The 14,079-nt window shown below is 42.7% G+C and overlaps 1 protein-coding gene across 1 annotated transcript in view; it reads right to left on the minus strand.

Annotated features, from left to right (window-relative positions):
* PLD1 (phospholipase D1) overlaps window positions 1-13,229 on the minus strand; it is a 211,984-nt gene extending 198,755 nt beyond the window's left edge. The window contains exon 1 of the mRNA XM_034957720.3: window positions 11,185-13,229. The gene's annotated coding sequence lies outside the window, so the exon portion shown is untranslated. The remainder of the gene's footprint in view (window positions 1-11,184) is intronic.
* Window positions 13,230-14,079: the final 850 nt, after the last annotated feature.

Raw genomic sequence — 14,079 nt, forward strand, 5'->3', positions numbered from 1 at the left:
GCCTGTAATCGCAGCTACTCAGGAGGCTAAGGCAGGAGAATTGCTTGAACCCAGGCGGCGGAGGTTGCAGTGAGCCAAGATCGCACCACTGCACTCCAGCCTGGGCAACAGAACGAGACTCCGTCTAAAAAAAAAAAGAGGAAAAAAAAAAAAGGACTTGCCTGCAACTAAAACTACTTTCTAAAGTGTTTCTGTGTTTGTGAACTAGCACAGAAGTGAAACAAGGCCACCTAAGTGTACTACTTTTCTATTTTAGACCAAAATTAATGACATACAAAAGGAAATCTATAACATTAAAGGAAGTAAAGGGAATGAAATCTTTTTAGGACATTTTCCCCTCTCTAGGAGGTACAGCATAACTCCCAAAAGTATGGGTTGTGCACAGTGACTTCTTTTCAAAGAGTACAGTGTGGAGAGGGAGGAAAAAAGTAACTTTACAATGGAACACCTTACACACACAACTTCAGTGAGGTGATCAAAGTGGACATCACCAGTGATAAGTCATGCTGATAGTATGTACCCTTGATACGATGTAATAAATATGGTATTTTACCTCTGTCCTCTCCCTCCCCAAACCCATCATCCCAATCTAATCTTGAGGAAAAACATCATAAAAATCCCAACTGAGGGACATTCTACAGAATACCTAACCAGTACCCCTCAAAACTATCAAGGTCATCAAAAACAAGGAAAGTCTAAGCAACCATGATAACCAAGGGAGCCCAAGGAGACACAACTATGAAATGCAGCATGGTATCCTGGGCAAGATACTGGAATAGAAAAAGGACATGGGAGAACATCTAAATAAATACAGGTTTTACTTAATAATGCATCTATATTTGTTCATTAATTATAACAAAGGTATCATATACCTATGTGAGATGTTAATAATAGAGGAAACTGTGTACTCCTTTGAAACTCGCTATAATAGCATCACAACTTTTCTGCAAATCTAAAACAAACATAATTTTTACTTCTTTATTTTTTATTTTTATTTTTTAGATGGAGTCTCGCTTTGTTGCCCAGGCTGGAGTGAAGTGGCGTGATCTCGGCTCACTGCAACCTCCGTCTCCCTGGTTCAAGCAATTGTCCTGCCTCAGCCTCCCAAGTAGCTGTGATTACAGGTGTGCACCACCACACCTGGCTAATTGTTGTATTTTTAGTAGAGATGTGGTTTCACCATGTTGGCCAGGCTGGTCTCAAACTCCTAATCTCAAGTGATCCACCCACCCTGGCCTCCTAAAGTGCTGAGATTACAGTCATGAACCACCGTGCCTGGCCCAAACATAATTTTTAAAAGGCAAATATACAATAGTATGTTTTCTAAATGAGATGCTCTGATTGAATGTGGTGTTTAGAGATGCTCCAGAATTCTGCTGTCTACATCCCTGGACCCAATCTCTACTCCAATGCCAGCCACCTGTCTTAGTCCACTCAGGCTACTGTAACAAAATACCATAGACTAGGTGGCTTATAAACAACAGAAACTTACTTCTCACAGTTCTGGGGGCTAGGAAGTCCAAGATCAAGGTGCTTGCAGATTTGGTGTCTGGTGAAGGCCTGCTTCCCCAGAGGCTGCCTTTTCACTAACCCGTCACTTAGTGAAGAGAGTCAGAGGTCCCTCTCTGGCCTCTTTTATAAAGACACTAATCTCATTGATGAGGGCAGAGCCACCATGGCCTAATCACCTCCTAAAGGCCTCACCTCCTAATACCATCACCCCTTGGGGTGAGGATTTCAACATATGAATTTGAGGAAGACAAACATTCATACCACTGTACTGCCCTGAAACAAAGCAGTTTGAAAATCACTATCAAGGAAAATTGGAACATACAATCATTATAAAAGCCAGCCCATTTCAGGAGGCCTGGCAGGATTCTGCTGCACAATTCAGTCCTGCCTCTGGATGACTGCATTAGACTATAAACTGTGGGGCTGGAACCACATTTTAGACTCACTAGCCTAGGCCTAGTACTGTGTTAGCACCAAAAAGACTCTGTGCTTGATAAATTCTTCAACACCATCCTGAAGAGGGGCTATTGCAAATACAGGATGAAAGCTTTCACTGCCAACTTTATTGGCCTTCCAGGCAATGGATCTGCAAAAATTACTTCACTGTCAGTCAAACCTACCCCGTGTATCTGGTGAGATCAGACAGGGCAAACATATCCAACATGCGTTTCTGGCATGCCTTTCTTTTTGTTTCTTGTTTTTGTTTTGAGACGGAGTCTCGCTCTGTCACCCAGGCTGGAGTGCTATGGCACGATCTCAGCTCACTGTAACCTCCACCTCCTAGGTTCAAGCAATTCTCCTGCCTCAGCCTCCCAAGTAGCTAGGATTACAGGCACTCACCACCACACGCAGCTAATTTTTGTATTTTCAGTAGAGATGAGGTTTCACCATGTTGGTCAGGCTGGTCTTGAACTCCTGTCCTCAAGTGATCTACCTGCCTCAGCCTTCCAAAGTGCCGGGATAACAGGCATGAGCCACTGTGCCCAGCCTATGGCCTGCCTTTCTTACAAAGTGATACACATTTCCCTAGTCCCCATGACACTACCAAAAACCACCCCGGTAGAACTCAAAAAAGGTAGGAAACAGGAGTTTTCCCAAATCAGTCTCATTTATGTTACGATACTTTCATGTTTAATCGATCCATTCTATCACAGATTATATACCCACATGACAGATGCAACTGAAACAAGTTTTTGCAAGCTCTCTGAAAACGACAGGAGGCATTCACATAGAAAGCTACAGATTTTATTTCTCATCAGTTGAGAGCAGCACTTTGTTCCAAATTGCAGTAATATCTCAGCAATGAATCATTGTCATAAAAACAGCAACATCTGTGAGGTCAGAAAAGAACAATTAGGAAAACAAATGAATCCCTTGGGAACCAGGGTTCACACTAACATCATATATTTATATAACAACTTGGAAAGGTAGTCATTCAACAAGTAGTTAGTGAGCACCTACTACATGTCAGGAAAGTCCCTACTCTCATAAAGCTTAAGTTCTTGTGTAGAAAACCCAGTAAGCAAGAAAAAGAGAAAAGAAAAAGAATTTCAGATAGTGGTGAATCCTAGCATGAAAATAACCCTAGGTGAAAGGCTGGAACAGGATCAGGTAGCAAGCAATGCAATGTGGACTGTGAGGTGAGGCAGCTTTCAATGGTCAGGGAAAAAACCTTTCCAAGGAGATAACATTTGACCATTTTGTCATTGATCCAAATGACAAAAAAGAAGGCAGCCATGCAAAGACTTAGGAGAAGTGTGCTCCAGGCAGAGGGAATAGCATGATTAAAAGGCCCTAAGATGGAACAAAGCTTGATGTGTTCTAAAAACAACCTTCCTACCAAACTCTGGAGATAGGCAACTGTAGTTCAGAAAGGTGAGAAGCAAGTTGATCAAGGTTACACAGACGCTAAAGTAGAAATGAAACTTAGCACACCTGACTCCTCTGATAGTCTCCCTGCAACACGCTAGCTGCCTTCCTAGTTAGAAACCCAGGCTCCAATGAATGAGCATGAGAAATCAGGCCAATGGGGCAAAGAGTGGCCCCTGATTACCAAGTTTCACAGGATCAGAATTTGAGTTCAAACATAAAAATCGAGGCTACCATACAATGTGGCCAGGGTCCAGCAGCCCAAATGACCTGATTCTAAGCAAGGTACACAGGTGCCAGGGCTGGAGAGCAAGAGCCCACAAGAGGGGCCCAGAAGGCACATGGGGTGATCATCAAACTCCCAAGGGAACTTACAAAATACTATTTTGAGTCCCATTCCTCAAGAATCTAAATTTATTACATATGTGATAGAACCTGGAAATTTGTATTTTAAGAAGTTCCCAGGTGATTTTGTTTAGCCAGACCTTGGAACTACTGTGATGGAGAAGGAGGGAAGGCCAGCTCTTCAGGAGGTTGCAGGGAGAATTCTATCTCTACAAAAGGAAGAATCAAGGGTTAAATTGAATGCAATTGAGACTTGTACCAGACCAGATCATAGGCACAGAGAGATAAGAACATTGCATAACTAAGCGTATTCCTTTCTCCCCAACCACATCCCCAAATTCAGAATCACTGTGACGGTTGAAAGAAAAGTGCAGGACAAATCTCTTTGGTCATAATGAGAAAGAAAGATGGGGTGGAGAAGCTCGGATATCCCCCCTGGGCAAAGCCAGTGGTGTGCTGACAAATGCTTAGCAACCAGGTCTGGGTGGAGGAGAAACCCTAACTGTAGTGTTTGCCAATTTCGATGGTGTAAATATTCCTGGAAGGCCAAGGCAGGAGGATCACTAGGTCAGGAGTTCGAGACCAGCCTGACCAACATGGTGAAACCCTGTATCTACTAAAAATACAAAATAAGCCTGGCATGGTGGTATGCACCTGTAATCCCAGCTACTTGGGAGGCTGAGGCAGGAGAATCGCTTGGACCTGGGAGGCGGAAGTTGCAGTGAGCTGAGATTGCACCATTGCACTCCTGCCTGGACAACAAGGGTGAAATTCTGTCTCAAAAAAAGAAATTCCTATCATGGCCACTTCCAAGTTACCAACATGATATCACTAGAACATACAGTTTGGGGAAGACGTGCAATAGTTACAGTATTTTCACCATATAGAAATAATAAACATAAATAGCATAGAGAGCAATAAATTTAGTAAAACAATTAGTAAGTCAGAGGTGTGGGTATTTATTATCTTTTAAAAATAGTTTTAACATCACAGTGATGTTAGTGCCAAAAATATACTTCATCCCCAAATTCTGTACTCCTACCTTACCTCTTACCTCTTTTTATTCCAAAGCAGGAATAATGGTGACATTTAAAAAACAATATCTAAAACTTCATCTTCATTTTTTTTTCCTATTCTTAGCCCCTTTGGTTAAATTTCTCACTTTTGGGTCTGTATCTTCAGAGGACCACTGCCCTACACATCTGGAAATGTTTTTCTGCTCCAAGTCATAAATCTCCAATCCCAACCCATGGCTACCTACTCAAACTCTTTATTTCAAAGGACTCCTTCATCAGAAATTGGGCAGAAAAAGATCAATGAAGTGAGTACAGCTGTTTACCCAAAATGCCACAGACTGTCCATTCTACATCTACACATTTTATTTTTAAGAATAGTTAAATGGCACCATAGAGCAAATAAATAAGTAAAACGTTAATTATAAAGACTTATTATCTGGAAATACCTATGTATTTTGAATAAAATGGATTACACCTTCTCCCTTCATCCATGTACCCTTTCATTCAGTTCACATCTATTGTACACTACAATGGACACCGGAGACACAAAAATGACAAAAACACAGTCTGTGACCTCAAGGACCTTGCCCTCTCACACGGAAGACAGTCAATAGAAAAAATAATGGCAAATCCAGTGATTCTAATATCACACTACATATAAAATCCACCCATGGAAAGTGGCATAAACCAAACTAGACTAGACTGTTATGAAGATCCCAATCAGGGGCTAAGAGTTCCCTTGTATCTTATTGTCCACATGCTTTGTTGATTAGCAACAGTTTAAACATTAAGATCCCATCAAGATAAACCAAAGGAAAGATCATTTGCAACTGCTTATGAGATTTTGAAGGCATCATCCAGTGGTAACACACTGAGATGCAAGGCTTTTTGTAAAGAATTGACAAAGGTATTAGCTCCCTGCTTCCTATCTGTGGCCCTCTGCCAATGCCTCGTCTCTGCATTTGTTTCTCCCCTCCCTTTCTACGGCTTTCCTTTTCCCCATGTTTATTCCTATTCTCCTTCATCTAAATGTGCCATCTGTAAAAGCCTACTTTGAAAAAGATCACTGTTAAATTCTGAACCCTTATTTTCCTGTTCTTAATATAAAGTTCATAAGTTTATGGCCTCAGAAGTCTCTCTCTCTCTTTCTTAACAAAAGAACTGACTAAACTAAGTTATTTTTATTTCCATGTTGCTTTTGGCTGGTTTTCTTTTGTGCGTCAGAGGCTTCCAAAAGGTTCCCAACTCTAGATCCAAAAAGTTCAAAAAATGATTGAGTACGGAATAAAATATTGCCCTCATCCAGAGGGGAGCTGAGGGTCACGGGCATTAGCAGCAACGGGGGAAGCAATCCAGGATTCTGGAGCCCTAGGAAGCAAGACCTCCCATGACCCAGTCGGCCATAATGTGGGCCCTTATTTAGCAAATTAGCTCTAGTATGGTCATAACAATTATTAAAATATTGAAATGCTTCCCTCTGGAAATATTGCACATAACACCCAACCCCTTCCAAATACACCTGGCCTCCCAGACTCTCCCAGGATCCCTGGCCCAATCTCCTCACAATCAGGAGTTAAGGCCTGGCCCAGCAGAGGATCTCCAGGACCCTGCCCCAGTGCTTCTGCCCTTGGACATACCCATGCTCCACCTTAATTTCTTTTTCCGAAAAATAAAGGACTTGAACAGATTGTCTGAGTTGCACTATAATTGCAATTATGTCAAAGAACAAGGACGAAATGGGAATAAAAAAACCTAAAAAAAAAGTTTGTTAAGAGGATGGAATCACAGGTTATGTTTTTTTCTAGACAGACAGCAGTGTCGAAACTCTGGGTGCAAGCTGCCTGGATGGATCCCCAGCTCTGCCATGTGCTAGTTGTGGGATCTCACTATGCCTCAAACTGCCTCATCTATAAAATGGGCATAGGCCAGGCTCAGTGGCTCATGCCTGTGAATCCCAGCACGTTTGGAAGCCAAGGTAGGAGGACCACTTGAACCCAGAAGTCTGAAACTAGCCTGGGTGACATAGCAAGACCCCATCTCTACAAAATAAAATACAATAAAACAAACATAAATAAATAAATTAAATGGCCATAATAAGATTGCCTACTTTACAGGGTTGTTTTGAGGGTTAAATGTATTCATGTTTGTAAAATGCTTAGATGAGTGCAAGGCACAAAGTAAACACCACGTAAGTGTTTATTAAATAAATAATTCATTTTATTCTGTCGCTGTAATGTTTGCTCAATAAATTTAAAAATTAAGAAAGTTTCACAACAGAAAAAAAACACTGTGACACTATGAAACACTTACGTAACATACACTTTTGCTTAATAACCCAGCACTAAAACAGCTGGGGTCCAGATTTTACACTGCACTGTGAATTTAGGGAAACTAACACACTGGAATGTGTTCCCACTGAAGCATAAGATGCGATTTGTATGATTCTCTTTGTAATCAGAAATGTCACAGGCTTATGGGAAAGTTAGGTTTACATGTTTCTCATTTTAACCCTGCAACAACTTTTAGCCACACCCTAGCAAATACATTTTATTTTGTGGTGCTAAGACTTAAAGGATTCTAAACATAAAACCAGACCTTGCAGAGCTACAGCTTTTCTTGTGAACACAATGACTCAGCCTAACTACAAGTTTAAAGAGACATATCTTATGTGTTGGGTCCCCTAGTATCAATCTTTAGTAAACATCTGGGATGGACAGGAAATTGCTACACACTGCTTTTAGTTACTAAAAAGGCAACACTACCTGAGCTCAAGCATAATTTAGATAGGTACTATTTGCACTGCTAAAGAGGACAACACTGACAATTGTTATTTTTCTGATAGATACTCAGGAGAGGAAATGATCAATAACAATAACTCCCTTACGTGTTCCTTCCTCTTGACAGCTAAACCCCACAATACCCTTAGACACAAGTTTAAATACATCACAAGCTTATCCTCAAATAGTAATGTATTAGGCCTTTCCTGCTGTAGATAAGATTTGTTAAACAGTCTGGCTATGGCTTTTTACCTTTTCTCTTTTAAAAGTGCATTTCTCAGCTGGGTATGGTAGCTCATGCCTGTGATCCAGCACTTTGGGAAGCTGAAGTAGGAGGATTGCTGGAGCCCAGCTGTTCAAGACCAGCCCTAGCAACACAGTGAGACGCCATCTTTACAAAAAAACAAACAAAACTGGCCAAGGGTGGTGATGCGCACCTCTAGTTCCAGCTACTCAGAAACTGAGATGGGAGTATCACTTGAGCCTGGGAGGTCAAGGCTGTTGTGCCACTACACTCCAACCTGGGCAACAGAGTGAGACCCTGTCTCAAAAAAAAAAGTTTAAAAGGTGCATTTCTCTAAAGCTACAAGAAGGAACTCAAACCTTGCTTAGTGATAAAACTAAAGCCTGCAACACAACCATTTTCATTAAAATGTTATTAAAACCCTGTAAGAAAGACCAAGAGTCTTGTGGATGGATGGTGGTGATGGTAGCACAACGATGTGAATGTATTTAATGCCACTACATGTACACTTAAAAATGGCTACAATGGTAAATTTTATGTTGTGCATATTTTACCACAACAAAAGTGAAATTAAAAGAAAAAAAAACTTTTTAAAAAAACATCCTGTAAGAAAACATTTATACACTGTCGGTTGGAACGTAAATTAGTTCAGTCACTGTGGAAAGCAGATTTCTCAAAGAACTCAAAACGGAACTACCATTCAACCCAGCAGCCCCATTACTGGTTATATATCCAAAAGAAAATAAGTTGTTCTACCAAGAACACACACAAATTCATATGTTCACCACAGCACTATTCACAATAGCAAAGACATGGAGTCAACCTAGATGCCCATCAACTATGGACCGGATAAGAGAAAATGTGGTCCATATGCATCATAGAACACCATGCAGCCATAAAAAGTAACACAATCGTGTCCTCTGTAGAAACATGGATGCGGATGGAGGTCATCATCCTAAGCAAATTAATGCAGGAACAGAAAATCAAACATTGCATGTTTTCACTAATAAGTGGAAGGTAAACACTAGGTATTTATGGATATAGAGACGGCAACAATAGACACTGGGAACTACTAGACGTGGGAGGGAGGAAGGAGAGCAAAAGTTAAAAAATTATCAGGTACTATGCTCACCACCTGGGTGACGGGATCAGTTGTACCCCCAACCTCAGCTTCATGCTGTATGTCCATGTAACAAACCTGTACATGTACCCCCTGTATCTAAAATAAAATTTCAAATTATTAAAAAAAAAAATAAGGTCGGGTACGGTGGCTCACGCCTGTAATCCCAGCACTTTGGGAGGCCGAGGCGGGCGGATCACGAGGTCAGCAGATCGAGACCATCCTGGCTAACACGGTGAAACCCCGTCTGTACTAAAAATACAAAAAATTAACCGGGCGTGGCAGCAGGCGCCTGTAGTCCCAGCTACTCAGGAGGCTGAGGCAGGAGAATGGCATGAACCCGGGAGGCGGAGCTTGCAGTGAGCCGAGATCGCGCCACTGCACTCCAGCCTGGGCGACAGAGCGAGACTCCGTCTCAAAAAAAAAAAAAATAATAATAATAATAATAATAATAATAATGACAGTCCTACTTTTCCTCTGTAACAAAAATAAAAACCCTATAAGAGTTAAAGGTAAATAAAATTTGTAATTTTATTTTTAATTAAGAAACACTAAGTAAACATACTACTTCCAAGAAGCAGGGTTCCCCACTACCTGGTTATAAGTAAGTCTACAAACCTAAACGAGCATTGTACAGTGCTTACTATAGTTCATAATTATTCTGTCATCAGGGACAAACATTGTAAAGACACTTTTTCCTCAAAGCCTTAGCATTCAATTTTTTTTTTTTTTTTTTTTTTTTTTTGAGACAGATTCTTGCCCTGTCGCCCAGGCTGGAGTGCAATGGCTCCATCTCGGCTCACTGCAACCTCCGCCTCCCGGGTTCAAGCGATTCTCCTGCCTCAGCCTCCCGAGTGGCTCGGATTACAGGCGTGTGCCACCAAGCCTGGCTAATTTTTGTATTTTTAGTAGAGGCGGGGTTTCACCATGTTGGCCAGGCTGGTCTCAAACTCCTAACCTCAGGTGATCTGCCCGCCTCAGCCTCCCAAAGTGCTGGGATTACAGGCGTGAGTCACCGCGCCCAGGCAGCACTCCAACTTTTTATATGGATTGTTAACTGTACTGGTTCTTGAGAAGCCAGACTGAGCGCTTATACAATTAGTCCAAAGATCCCCAAACAACATTTAAAGGCTGTCTACAAATTCAAGCTAAAAGACTGTGTACAAATTCATTTGTGTGTCACAAAACATTTAATACTGAAAGAGATTCTTATTCAAATAGGCAGTGTGTAAATGTGGGGTCCGTTAACAGTTCAAATTGCAGATTCCTTTCCTTCTTTAAGTTTTCATTGCACCACCACGAATTAAACCATTTAACATACCTCAGAGGTCTCTGGATACCTAGTCTCTCAGAGGCCTTTGGAGGCCCACAAAGGCTTATCTTAACTAAAATTGGCAGGGCTGGCTGATAAAGTTAACGGAACTCCCCATTCTGGAGGCAGACTTAGTGATGGTCAAACGAAGAAACTGTTGTGGTCTGTTCTTAAAAAGCTACTAGTATTTAGTGCTTCACAGAGGAAGTAAAGAAAGCAATAATCCGAGATGAGGAGGAGCAAATACAGGCGTGGCGGTAGTTCAGAACTGAGTCTACAAGGGCGGTTCTCAAGGGCGTCACAAAATCCTAAGGAAGGCTTGGAGGACGGCACTCCTGGATCTGAGCCCTGCGTCCCAAATACCTTGAATCGTATTGTGAGGAACAAGACCTTTTACACACGCCCTGCTGCTGGCCCCCGGCCCCCTCGCCCCACCCCCGAGTGGTCACATCACACGGCGGGAGCCGCGGTCAGCAGCTGTGACCACACCCCCGGGACCGTGCTCTGCGGGCTGGGCTCGAAGCCTTGGGACGCGGCACTTCCTGGTTGGTACGGGATGCTGGTCCCATCGCCCCCACCAGCCCAGTCATGCCACCGCGCACCCGAACCAAGGGCGCCCGGATGACCTGGGGACACCACACACACTGCACCCGAAGCCCTGTGGCGGCGAGGCGGTGCATCCTGCAGAGGACGCCTGGGCTTCAGCCTGAGCCTGCGCGGCTCTGCGCTCCAGGCAGCCGCCCGCGCGGCAAAAGTGCGTGCCAGAGTTGTCAGCTTTCACCCTGCAGGAATTCCACCCGAAGGCGTGCGAGGGAGGCCCTTGGGGATCGCTAGGGAGTCCGCCGCCGACTCACTCGCTGAAATCCCGTCCAAGTTGGGCGGGGAGCGGCCAGCTGCCCAGGTTGGGCGGAGGAGGGACGGAGGGCGAGGGCAGTGGAAACCCGGCTCCCACGGGCGCCCGGTGATCCGGGTCTCGGCGCGGCTCCTACCTGCAGGGCGAAGGGGCCGCTAGCACCTGCGCGTTGGCGGCGGACTCTCAGGGCTCGGGTGCCTCTGGCACAGCTGGAGCTCAGCGGGAGGGAGGGAGAGAGGGCGGGCCGGAGGGGGCTCTGCGCTGCGCGGCCGGCAGGAACTCTCCGCCCGGATTCGCCCCGGATTCGCAGGGGTGGAGCGAGGCGGTGCCAGGTCCCGGGGCGTCGAGGTGCCGGCTGGCGGCCCCAGCGGGGCAGGTCTCGCGACTGGGCCTCTGATCGCCCGCGTTCCTTGTTCTCTCTTTTCCCAAAGTTTCATAACTCGACCGCATCACCCTAGGGAATGCTCGCTAGCAGGACCATTATCAGGTCCTCTCGAGCCGCCAAGGACCAGCCACCTTTCCCGGAGCTTTGCCTATGATATCTATTCTTCGACTACTGCGGATAGCAGCCACAAGTGGTCCAAATTATAAGTAAGGAATCAGCAAATCAAACGGCTAAATAACTTGCCTGAGGTGACATAATTAAGAGACTGGAGCTTTGTTGGAGTCTTTATAAGCCTTCTTGCACCTCCTTAGGGAAGCGTTATCGCCAATTTACAGGTAAGGAAATGAAGGCTCAGAACCAGCCCAAGGTCACACAGCTTAGATGGAGGGGGACGGGAATTTGTGTCCCGATGTCTCTAAAACTGGGTATAATTCAGAAATCTTAGCATAAAATAATAAATTGGGAGCAAAACAGGGAAAAGACCCATTCCACCTATGGAACCGTTCAAACACGGCAATTTTGCTGTTTTCAGTCCACTTAGAATAGTCTTAAGAAAAACAGAACCAGTTGTCATGTGGCTTGAATAGCAGCCCTTTGGGAATGTAATTTTGAATATAGGCCTGTTCCAACCTCATTACACGATATTGCATCCCGCCAAAGCCAAGGGAAGCAATGGCCTCCCCATGCACCAAACTGCTAATAACGTCAGCCACTTTAAAGCATTTAGTGGATATTACACAACCGCGACTGACCAAGTTACATAATGTCTTACTGCACACATGGCATTGCATGAAATGAAAAATATAATATACCAGTCCAAATTAGGGGAGGGGGGCCAAATTATAGTCTGGAACTCAGTTTTCCTGTAACCTACAGTTGCTCAGCCCTCCTTAGACCACATTTTTGTCTCTTGAGCACATCTTTTCCTAATGATAGAAGAGTCACACAGCCCTCACTCTTTCCTTGTTGACATAAATGATTGATGTCTTTTGAATCCTATGATACTGACAGATTTTTACAATTAAACACATGGCTCTCTGAGCAGAGTATTGCCTAAGAGGAGTTTAGTAAGTTTCAGACAAGCATGTTACTGGAAGGCAGAATACCCTCTCTCCTCCCCTCTTTCTCAAGCTTTATTAGTCACAGATGGTCTGATAAGTCTTGTGCGCACACGTAACTGCATTCTTACAAGCTTGTCTTTAGAAATTATAATGCTTTTGGTTGAGAAGCAGCAGTCTATAAAATTGCATCCCAAATTCTTAAGTGTCACTATGAAAACATTTGGCACTTGCCTCCAACAATAGGTCTTTCTACTAAATCTAATTAGAAATAAAATTATCAAGGCCAAGCGCAGTGGCTCACACCTGTAATCCCAACACTTTGGGAGGCCGAAGCGCGTTGATTACCTGAGGTCAGGAGCTCAAGACCAGTCTGGGCAACATGGCGAAACCCCGGCTCTACTAAAAATACAAAAATTAGCCGGAGGTGGAGGCAGGTGCCTGTAATCGAAGCTATTCGGGAGGCTGAGGCAGGAGGATCATTTGAACCTGGGAGGAGGAGGTTGCTGTGAGTTGAGATTGCGCCACTGCATTCCAGCCTGGTGACACAGCAAGACTCTGTCTCAAAAAAAAAAAAAAAGAAAGCAAGCAAGAAAGAAAATTATCTAAGTGCCCTTATAATAACTGAATTTCTGCCTCCCTGGGATAGAGGAATAAAATAGGAAATGCCATATGTTGTTTAGAGATGAATTGAAGCTTATGGACTCCCAAACATGAATTTTAGAAGTAGTATGATTTTGTATGTAATTATTTTATTTTCCTGAGAGATTTTGTGATTTTTCTTTCCAAATCTTTCATATCTTCAAAGATGTCAAGAAACAGTGACTAAGTAATCATGCTATACATTCATCTCAATATGCACTTGACATTTTTGTCAAAGTGGTATTTGAAATCCTTTTAATTGTTCAATTTTCTTCTGAGAATAAAAACATATATGTTCATTTTTATAATTTTAACATCTATATTTTAGAAAAAAAATTTTACATCTATGTTTTAGAGACCACAGAAAAACATTTTTAATTAAAATCACCTGTAACTCCCCCACACACACTCTCTATTAGCATTTAGTATATTTCCTTATTTTTTCTATGCCCAGTGGTTTGTTATAAAATTAACACCATGCTGTACAGAGTTTAGAATCTTCCTTATCTCACTAAGTATTTATAAATTGACTATTATTTACTGTTATTAAACTTTCTTTAAGATGTCATTTCTGTGGTTGAAGAATATTACAATCATTTATCAAATGTTTTAGGGTATTTTCAGACTTTATTGCAGTTTACAAATCATGCTAGAATGAACACTATGTTGCATCATCTTTGTCAAGATCTCTACATCCTTAGGATAGATTCCTAAAAGTAGAAATACTGGATCAGCATTTAGAAACATTTTTAAGGTGCTGTGTGATGCTGCAAAAATACCCTCCAGTATTAAATATTGCCTTGCTTATAACTTGAAAATGTCATGAATCAAAATCATATCTTGTTTTAATCAACTTTTTTATAATCAGTAATGCTGAACACCATTTTTTCATGTTATTATTTGTACCATTTACTGAAAATGATCTATTCATGTCCATTACCTGTTC

Source organism: Pan paniscus, chromosome 2 (assembly GCF_029289425.2).
Source record: "Pan paniscus chromosome 2, NHGRI_mPanPan1-v2.0_pri, whole genome shotgun sequence".
NCBI classification, from domain to species: Eukaryota; Metazoa; Chordata; class Mammalia; order Primates; family Hominidae; genus Pan; species Pan paniscus.